The sequence below is a fragment of the Pteropus vampyrus genome, unplaced genomic scaffold (genome assembly GCF_000151845.1).
Source record: "Pteropus vampyrus isolate Shadow unplaced genomic scaffold, Pvam_2.0 Scaffold112, whole genome shotgun sequence".
NCBI lineage: Eukaryota > Metazoa > Chordata > Mammalia > Chiroptera > Pteropodidae > Pteropus > Pteropus vampyrus.
Genome location: NW_011888893.1, coordinates 1620227 through 1631520, shown reverse-complemented (window position 1 = coordinate 1631520; position 11294 = coordinate 1620227).

Genomic DNA, 11294 nt, shown 5'->3' with positions numbered 1-11294 from the left:
AGCTCGAGGTCATTTGTCAGCGCCTCGAGGAACTTAATACAGCAGGGAGACAGGGATTTCTGGTAATGCTTAATAATTTAAGTCATTGTCAGTTCATCCTTTTGGATATGATACCCTTTGGGAATAGTCATAAACTCGCCTTTACTTCAGCCAGTTTCTTTTAAACTTGATATGAGCTCACAGACAGGAATATAAGGACATCCAATGCAAGCAACAAACAGGTTAGATTTGTCACGAGCATGGATTCGGACTATCAAACCACCTGCCTACACAGGCTAAGTTATTGTAACAGGTATGCATATGACTAAATATAAAGTCATTATAGGCTCCCTATGTGACCATGTGGGTTATGGATAATAATTACGGACTATAGATATGGATGATTCTATAGAAGAATGCAAATGTCTACAACTCAAATAACTGCAATATTAATATTGGTTTTTATTCTTTTAAGCATTAGCAATAAGATAAACATGATCAGTACTGACTTAAATAATTCAACTGATATGTTGGTGTTTTCTGCTATCTTAGTATTTTGCAATTTCAAATTCAACTGCCTTTCTAAACCAGCCTGCGTTACACATATGTAAGATGTAGGAATCACCTCTTTCCATGGGTTAGAGGCATCTGCACATGGACATTACACATCAGTGTCTATTCGACTTCTCAAACGGTCTTGGCATTTAGCAAACACAGGAAGGATCAAGCCAAAGATCATTTTTAATCATGATTATATAATTCGAACAATATCGAGCAAGAGCAGTAAATACACCGGAACTAGTAGTGAGGTGTAACAAAGCACTTAGCCCTTGGGGCAAACCAGGCAGTGGCCACAAGAGCTTCCAGTTGCAAAAGGAAAGTAAAATACTAGTGAAAATAACGAGAAGAATGAAAAGCGAAGCATGTGACTTGATGCGGTACAAACCATGGCTACGAAGAATACTTTAGGAGACATTTTGTCAAGCCGTGTGTAAAGCACTAACTCACAACGCCCTTTAATATGACTTTCGAGTCTTTTTCATGTGTAACATCTATTGGAAAACATACAGTAACAAAACAGTATGTTTTTTTTTTTTTGTCTGTAATCTCACTCTTGGCAAGGTGTCCCAACTCACATATCAGGGTCATATGACTATGCTGCTGCTGCTAGAATTTATGAAGTATCCTTTTGAACATTAACAGTGATTCACTTAGCAAAATTTGAATGTTTGGTATTTGGGACTACGCCATAATTTTTTTTGTTAAGTTGTTTATTTCATTAAATTTGTTGCTGACATTATTATTGCCCAAACCATGAACACCGTGTTACACCTCTTGAGAGATGTGTATTTCTCTCTACGTATGCCTCTGGCCATGACTGTAGGTCAATTTCAGTTTTTAGTTTGGAAGACGGCTGAGAAGCAAGGTTATAAGGGGATTTTGGAATCGCAGCTTAGACTTGGCAAAGAGAGTCCTAACATTTTCTATACAAACAAATGAAATGCCAGCACAGACTCTCAATGTCAGAGATTTTGAAAGGAATCTGGTTTGGCTAAACTGGAGTTAGCTGTGTTTACTGAGACAATTTGACCTAGAAACAAACGCTCTACAAATAATCAGTGAAGTTGAAGGAAAATGAAAATGATTTTTAGGGGTTGACCTTAGTTGCACACGAGACAATTATGAGAAGGTAGTAATTATTATCTGAGCATAGATTGTGGAACAATGATGATTGCTAGCACGGAGGTGCCGAGTAATTTCAGACTTATCTAGTTATTTAAACAGAATCATAAGAGGAAAGAACTGGAAAAGATATTGGAAATCAAAGCCCATTGCAGCAATATTTTAGATGAGAAAAAACTCAGGTTTATTTCCAATAACACATTAATATATACATTAGTATACAGTTCTACAAGTTTTGACAAATGCAAACGTTGGGGAACCACCAGTACTTTCAAGAGACAGGATAGTCCCAACACCCACCCCCAAAATTCCCCTGGGCATATTCGTAGTCAACCTCTCCCTGACCTTCAGGTCCTGAAAACCTCTGCCCTGTTTTCTATTTCTGTAACTTTGGTACAGAACCAAATAATAGCAGGAAAAATGCACCTGTCTATTTTTCAAGGTATTTGAAGGCATCGATATTATAAAATACTGCTCATACATTAGAAGGCAGTTTCCTAAATGTGAACAGGCAGTACTTAAGACAGCTCCATTTTTTGGTACGGGAGAGTAATTCCTTCTCCCTGCCATATTTCCAGACCCAGGGCTGGAGAAGGGCCCTCAGTTCTTTTGGCAGAAAAATTTGATGCCCCATTCAAACTGATGCGCTAAATGCTGACTACTTTTTTTTGGAGAAGAAGCCAAGCACCTCATTGAGTGCAGAAGCAGAAAAGATCGCAGCCTGGCTTCTCGCCTCGTCCACTTAGCCCAGCAGGCACACAACCATTAACAGACAAGTCGTGGGAGCACAAAAGCTCTGCTGTGAGTGGCGTGGACACACGCTTCTTCCATTGTCCCCCAAGCAGCTTCACCAAGAATTCCTTTTAATATATTCAGTAGTCTCTGTAAAAAAAAAGTTCTGACAAATTTTCTTTTTTGTTTTCCACTTTCAGGCGTGTTTTCTTGCTAGTGTCCTATGTTATGGCCAGTCTGACCTTCTGACCTCTCTCTACCCTGCCTCATCTCTGTACCTCACAAGCCACCACGGTTCCCCTGACACATTGAGAGTCATCCTCTTCCCTGGTCTCCACAGTACACTGGGGAGTTGATCAACCGTATGGCACAAAAGTGCCCCCTCTGCTGGTTACTAGGGAAAAAGCGCTGCTGCATTTCTTAAACTAGCAGTGAAACTTGGATTCAAGTTTTCACCCAGAAACAGAGTTTAAACCATGGTCAGATTTTTTATACTTAATGAAATAACATATTCAAAGTATTTTTCATTACTCCCTTCTTTCATCCGTCTCCTATTTACTGCGTGCCAGCTACGTCTGACGCACTGTGCTCGTCACTGGATATGTTCTTTGCTTTCAGAGAGCACAGATTAAGTGTAGTTAAATCGGCTTCTAGAAGCTGGTCTGAGACTCTATCACGCTTTGTTAAATCATTTCTTATGGAAAATGTGTGACTTGCTTAAGTCCCAAAGAGCAGATTTATGAATAAGCTTTGGTAATACCAAGACCATTTATCAGCTTGGAGTCGCTTGCATATTAGAAATGAACGACTAGTCCTCTATTAATCATTAATTGAAGTACCATCGATTTAACTGAGGTGAAGGAGGAAAATGCTGATTGCTATCACTGAATTTTGGCTTTAAGAAATTCACTTTTCCCTTGCCACAGATATGTACCACATGAGATTTAACAAAAAGAAATAAAACCCAAGTATTAAACTCATCTTATTTGTTTCTTCTTTCCCCACAAAACAGAAATAGAAGTGGAAGCTTGTCATCAACACTGCATGATTGGTTGTATTTTAATATTCAGTGTATAATGACTGGCATGTGATAAAGCTCTCATTAAAATATTCATGAATAATCAGATTAAATGTCACATCTCCAAAGAAAGATCACCTGATCAGAGGTAACATCAGTTAATTTCTTTGTTTGTAGAGCACTATTAGAGTGAAAGCAATCAGTATGAAAACCTCTCCACTGGTGTGTGAACTACATATAAATTACGCATTGCCTTGCACTTGGAACAACAGGAAAAAAAAATCGAAAAATACTATTTCCTTCATTTTTAAGCAAAATGCATGAGATCAGTTTTCATTAAGTCTCTAATAGTCTAATAGTCTCTAACATGCTACTTGGCATCGATTGTCACAATTCTCCCAAGTAAGGATTAAGAACAGGAACTCTAATTTTCTGGATGATTTCAAAATAAAAACTGTGGACAAATATGTTGGTTACAAGAGAATCGCAATGCCATAATCTTGTAGTGAGCAGCTGATTTCATTGAAAGTCTTTGTGCTTAATTTGGCAAATAAGTACCAATTTGCACTAGGGGAGGACTGAAGTAAGGAGGTCACAGCAAGGTGACAGAAAGCTAGAGATGGCCTCTTGAAAAGAGGCACCTTGCCCCCTTTCAAGGAGAGCTGACTGTGCCCCAGAATTGGCCCATGAAGCATTCTCGATACTGGGCCAATTATACTGTAGCCACCATGCCAGAAGGCAAAGGAAGCAGAGGCTGTCATCTCTTTTTGAGGGAACTTGAAAATTACACCTGCTAACTCCCTACATATTATATATGGCTTTCTAATACCCCATTCTCATGTCTACTTTATAATCAAAATTTTATATTCATTTTTCCCTAAAGGTTACTGATAACACAATACGCAGGCTGTGCAGATAAAAACAGCATTCGTATATGCAATTTATTACGTAATTATATGATAACCTATCATATAGCTTGTGATTAACTTTACACTAACATCAAAGCCATACGGTATTCTACTCATTTATGGAACAAAATGATCTCCTTAATGTCACTTATTATAGGTTAATTTATGATTTGGCAGAAATGCTATAGAAAAACATTACCTCTTTTCACATGTGGAATTTTTTTTTTTACCAAAGAGAAACGCATTAATCTTGCTAATTTTCACCCTCATTCCATCCAGTACACAATGGCTTTAGGGCCAAAAGATATCTGCCTTCGAGACTTCTCATTTTAGTTAGAACTGTGAAAATATTTGGTAGACCTGGAGTTTAAACATGCATCTGGTCTTTAAAATATGATCTACCAGGATGTACGTACATCAATATTCCCAGGACCGGATGACCCTACTGGGAAGAGAAGGGGGTCACATTGTAAAACCAGAGGCAAACAGTTTATTGAAAAGGGATCAAAGGAGGACAGACAGTTCCCTTTCATTTCAGGGTGTCTATTTTTCACAATGTTGACTCGGAGAAGAGCATCCGGTCTGCCAATTCAGTTACTTCTCCCAGTATTTTTCATTTTTTTTATTTGTTTGCTTACAGCATTTCCTCATATGTATAGTCACTTATATGACCATATCATTTACAAATGAGCTCACCCAAGTAGCTAATTCATGTAAGTAATAAACATCTGATGTAAATCCAGAGTCTTATTGATTTCTAATATAGCTCTCAACGTGTATGTCATAGATCACAATTTTATATTCAAGATGACATGACTGTAATTTTATATTCTTTAATTACATTTAAAAATAATATAGCCTATCTAAATATTTACTGACAGTTTGCAAATTTCAGAAAAGTAGCAAAGATTTTTTAAAAGACTTTGGATTATTAATATTACTCTCTATATAATTAAGATTTCTTTTTTTTTCATTTTGGTCTAGAATTTGTTGGAAATTTGCAGTTGGTGGAACAACACGAGAGAGGGTTGACTTTTACTTGGAGATCGGTCAGGTGAGTACGCATGTGAATGAGAGATTTTTAACAACTACCAGCCAGTATGTAGTTCGCTGTGAGGTAATTTAAGAATTACCTGGAACTTAATGAACAACAGGCTCAAGATGATCCGACAATGTGCCAAAAAAAAAAAAAAGAGAGAGACATCTGTAATCTAGAGATGAACAAAAATAATTTTGAGAAGCTGAAAAACTTTCTCTTACGAAGAACAATTGAAAAAGCTGGTATTATTTAGCATAGTCGGCAAATACATTTTTTAAAGAAAGCCTTCGGTAGTCAGTAAGTACCCACAAGCCTCTCAGGTAGAAGGGGGTGCAGCCTCACGCCGGAGTGGAAGAGGAGCAGTCAGAGATTGCAGAGAGGTAGATTTAAGCACAGTACACAATGTGCTCCCGGAATAAGACACATCCACGGACAAAATGGGTACCACTCATCTGTGATTCTGGTGGAATCACTTTCTGAAAATATTAATTTGCAGACACTAATTAACCCTAATTTATTAATTAAATGAATATTAATGAACCTTCTTCAAATTCTTCCAATGTGATTAACCATTTGAAATACTTGTTCTCCTTTCAATGCATATTTGAGAACATAGTATTTGACGCATTATCACACGGATGAATTTATTTTATGAAACAAAATTTCTTAGCTAACCAACATCTAACCCTTCTTACAATATGAAGAAGCCTCATACAATACAAAGTTTTATTTCTCCCTAATGAATTCATCATTACGGCATTTTTTATGTTAATAACTGATAGAAATTTTTGCATGATATACTCTCTCGAAATAAGATTTTGACTTGCTATGGCTGTTACTTTACTATTCATGAGCATTGTAAAGGGTTGGGATTCTTCCTACTAATAAATAATTTGCCCAAAGAAAATTATGTTTTTGCTGCCTATTTTATAGTTTCAATAACTCTAATAACCCAATAAATATATCTTTGATGCTTATCAAGATCAATGGGAATTTTAGATAATCAAGGGGAAAAATTCTCTTGTAGGTCCTCATATGACATGATACATTACTTGGTATAAAATATCCCATTTAAAAAAATATTTTACAAACTAGCATACACAAATGCTATAAAATATTATGCCTAGGAAAATCATTCAACAGCTGTTATACATTTTAAAATATGCTATATGTTTTTAACAAAGTTATATACTTAAAATGCATTTTAAAGAAATCACAAAGAAGAGAAAAATGTTAACTTCCTACGAGTTTTAGCAGGAGGAGTACTAAAACGGTTTGAAAGATAGTATGACAAAGCTACTACATCTATCATGGCTGTATTAGCCCCCAAGTTTCCCATTTTGGGCTGACAGTGGGGAGAGGGGCAACTCAACAGAGGAGACTTGGGAAAATAGTTTATTGTCAACCAGTACAAAACTTAACACTTGTAGTGTATGACATGTATCACTTTTTTCAGGAAGTACAGTTTTGAATTATGTTGAGTTTCAATATTTCCTGCATGCTGAGATGATGGGAGAGATCTGAAGCCCATTTCAGTCTGAAGAATTATTTCTTGCTTAAAAGAAGTAGAAAAGGATTTTTCATATGCACAAGCGTGGGTGCCATTGCATTTCCACAAAGCATTATCAAAACTCTCTTTGGAAAAACTGGATACAAATGTTATCATATAATCATTCTCACTCACTCACATATACACATAAATTAGTATACTTAATTTGCTACTTTTCCAAACAAAACAGAACAACAACAAAGAAACTCCTAAAGAATTAAAGCTGAATTGTAAAGTCAACTGAGATACTTATAAAAGTCGTAGACATAATCACTAGTTCATTTTGTCCTTTATGGTGCTTCCAGAGTGCTGAAAACAGTCTTCTATAATTTAAAATGTACATATATTCTAGAGTTTAAAACTTTTAGATCTAAATAGTGAGGTTGAGGAGAACATTATAACTAATTCAAATCATGATCTGATATATTAATGATACTCTAAAATAACAGGTTGCAAAATGAACACTATAAAGTTTATAATGTTTTTTTTTTTAAGTTCCCTGGTTTAAAATTCAAATTTTATTCCCAGTATTAGCTAAAAGTCAGTTTTCTTTGAAGTTTTTAAAGAATAGACATCGTAAGTGATTGATATAAAGAGGTCATTCTAATCGGTATATCTCTAAGCTTTGGTTTTAGAGTTCTTTACTCATTTTTCTTAATGTTGAACAATGAAGCATTTTTTTTCTCGTTATGGCACAAAATCGTTTTCTTTAGCATAATCAGTCAGCTCTTGTTTGACCAACTATTCAGTTAACATAAAGTGATACGCATTTTTATACACAGTACATAAAAAAACATCAAGCAGCCAATTTAAGAAATGAATGAAAACGAGCCTGAATCGAAATAGAAGTACAGACTCGTGGAGTTATCGGTAATCTGAAAGATTCGGGTCTGCAGCGAGGCCTCCATTTTTAAACTATAAGGTAATAACTAGCATGTTATTGGAAAGTTTAAATGAGATATACACATAGAGAGCACCACACCACTTGAAACGCAGATATGCAATAAAATCGAGCTATGCTATTATCTTTTATTTTAATGAAGACATTATCTAAGAAAAAAACAGTTCGATTTGTTTCTGTGCATTTTCATTTCTATACCTCTTTGAGCTAGTCTTTTATCCATAATGAGTTTAATTTTTTTATACTATAAATAATAAAGAAAAACGCTCCCTACTGCCCAATCCTAACCAGTTGTGCATTTATAATTCAGTACATAATTACGTTTTTCAGGTTTGGATGTCTGTTTTAGCTATACACTAAAATATAGGATTTAGTCTCATTCTTGGAGTGCTATTTTTTTTCGCACAATTACATTTCTGCTTTCGTGCCATTCCTTGTTATTTTCTTTAGTGATGGTTTTAATGCTTTAACATTTACTAGGCACATTCCCCTATTCCTCGTTTTTTCATTATACTGTTTATTCTTGAATATGGTGAAATTTTTTTCATTTGTTTTCTTCAAAAATTTCGGTTGGGATTATTTGAATTAAATTTTGTCAAAAAAGAAACCTAATTGACATTTATAATATATAAAACATATAGCGGTAACATACATAGTATATATCCATGTATGCTTGTATACAAAGAGTATAACCAAGCACCCTTTTCAAACTTTTTGAATGCATTTACTTGAACTTCATTTCTGAAAACGGGTTCCCAGGTCTTTGCTTATGCTGGAGTTCGTGATCCTGCTTTATTTGATGATATTCTTCCTTTCACTCCAACCATCCACTTTTTCCATACATAATCCCAGGCAATACCACTCAGAAAGAACACAAGTGCTCTGCTCCTAGGGGTGTATAATCCTTCTTCCCACTCCATGTCCTAATATAGTGTTCATACAGTAAAACACCCACCACACTACAATATAATTGCTATGTGTTCTCTTTCTTCAGTCTACATGTTCCTCGGTGAAAGAATCTTTGATTTTTATAGTCCAAGTTCCTAGCATCCTGTAGATGTCCAATAAATGTTTGCAAAAATGTGATTTAAAAAAAAAATAACTAAAAGCAAATAAATATTAGTGCTTAATCTTTTTAGACTTTGTAAAGAGTCTGGCGTATCATTAAGAAAATTTGTCTTTGGCTGTTATTTTAGTGGTCTGGTGTTTTATCCAAGAAGGCAGTTGTGATTATAATTTTTGTCCAAAGTATTTAAATAAAATCTTAGAGATATCTTTAAAATGATCTCAAAAAATAGACCTCAAAGGAGTGCAAGTGTGAATTTATATGAAGTGTGCATATATTTTAAACAGTTGTGATTAAGTGCATACGTATGTGTATTTGTGGGTGTATAAATATTTACATATATTTGACAGAGAATCTACTCATTACTTAGGTTCTCAAATGCATTTATGATCCAAAAAGCTAAATACCTTATAGATTTTTCTAAAAGAGTTACACGATTCTTCAGTAGAGAATGTTTATGAAGCCTTCCAAATTTTAGATTTTACTAAAGTTTTATGATTAGTATGGTTACTTTTAATACCATCTTTGATTTTTTTCATGAAAATCATCAATAATTATTGCATTTTTTAAAAATTAAAAATTTGAAAAAATATTAATGAACATGGAATACATTGAGATTCATTATCAGTATTAATTTTTATATATAGGCACACGATGATACACTTACCATACTAAAAAGTATTGAGATTATACACAGTTCTTTCTCATCAAGCTTAAAATAAAATTAGTAATTCTAAGTCAATACCTTTGCTTTTTATTTATTTTTTATTTTATACAGGAACATTTTGGATGTCTTACAACAAAAATATTAACTTAGAAACAGGATGCAATGTAATTTTGCTTTAATATACAACTGGTAATTTTTAGAAAAGTAAAAGTTTATTATTGTTAATGTTTTCTTACTGTTGATATCGATTGGTTTTAGATATGGCAGTTCATGTGTTTTGTGCTTTGTGTGTGTGCGTGTATGCATGCTACTGCTTCAACTAGAGTATCACGAGTTTGAAGGTGTGAAATTGGAATTTGAACAAAAACACAATGTATTCCATTCAGAAGGATTTAGAAATGGTTCATTCTTTTCCTATCTAGTGTGTGGAACATAAATAACCTCTCATCATTTAATAGGTAGCTCATGAGGTATGTATTGTGTGACCTTGTAGCTAATAAGCTAGGGTTCTTTTGCAGCTTCAAGTTGCCAGTAGCATTCCAGTTTTTGTGGGTACACTAAAAATAAACTATCCCTTTGTAGGAGAATTTATTAACAGTAGCTGATAGTTCATGACTGAATTGCAGGAATTACTAAAATCACATTTTTCTAAAATTCAAAAAAAAAAAAAAGATGTTTTTAAAACCCACCATTTGCTGTCATGTTAACAACCAAATAATTGTTTGGAATATTTACTTTCTCATATGCCTTTGCCACTCTTGCCTTTTGACTGCATTCTAGAATTTTTAAAAGTGTCTTCTTTTATTTGAGAGGAGATAGTTCTTAACTTGCTAAATGAAACTTGTTCAAACATACAGAATTTGCAACTCTCAGACCAAAAATGGGCTATTAATTTAAAAACAAATATTGGATTGCAAATAATGTCTGTGTTTTATGTTCAAAAGATTCTATCAATGTTGGTCATTGTTTTCCATTTTTGGGGGTGGAGGAGGATGCTTTTCTAGGCCATTCATTTCTGTCCCCATAACTTGAAATTCTCACTTATTTTTTTTTTCTCCAAGTTCTCTTTTCTGATATCCTATATTCTTTCTGCATCTATTCCTCAAAAGAAATTATTTCAGCTTCTTCCTAGTATAACGTGGTTTTTTTTTTTCCCCTCCAGAGAGTCCTATATCTAGCTTCCTCCACCATCTAATTAAGAACAAAACACTAATTCCTAATGCTCCTTTCTTCTTTTCCCACGTGTGGCAATCTTCTAAGTAATGAACTTCATATTCCAGGCTGTCTATCATATTCGAAGGAGACTCATAATTAATATAAATCAAAACATGTTTTGATAAAATTCTCATATGAATATATTTGGAAACCTATTAGCATGACTCAGATCTCTGCATATCTATTTAATCTTGATCTGCAATTTGCTTCAGGCAGACAATTTTTCTTTATGGCTCTCTGGTGTTACATGAGTTATAAGATATATTTAATAGGGCAAATATATATGTTATTAAATAATGGCACAGAAACCTTCATTATTTTGCAGGATAAAAACAGGCTGTTTGAGAAGTAGTCCATGTTCATAGATGGAAACTCAATATTATTCCCACATTGACCTACAGATCTGACACAATACCAGTAAGAATTCCAGCAAGTTCCCTTGTAGATATTGACAAACTATTTCTAAAATTTACATAGAAAAGTAAAAGACATAGAATAGCCAACACAATGCTGAAGAAAAGAACAAAGTTAGAGGAC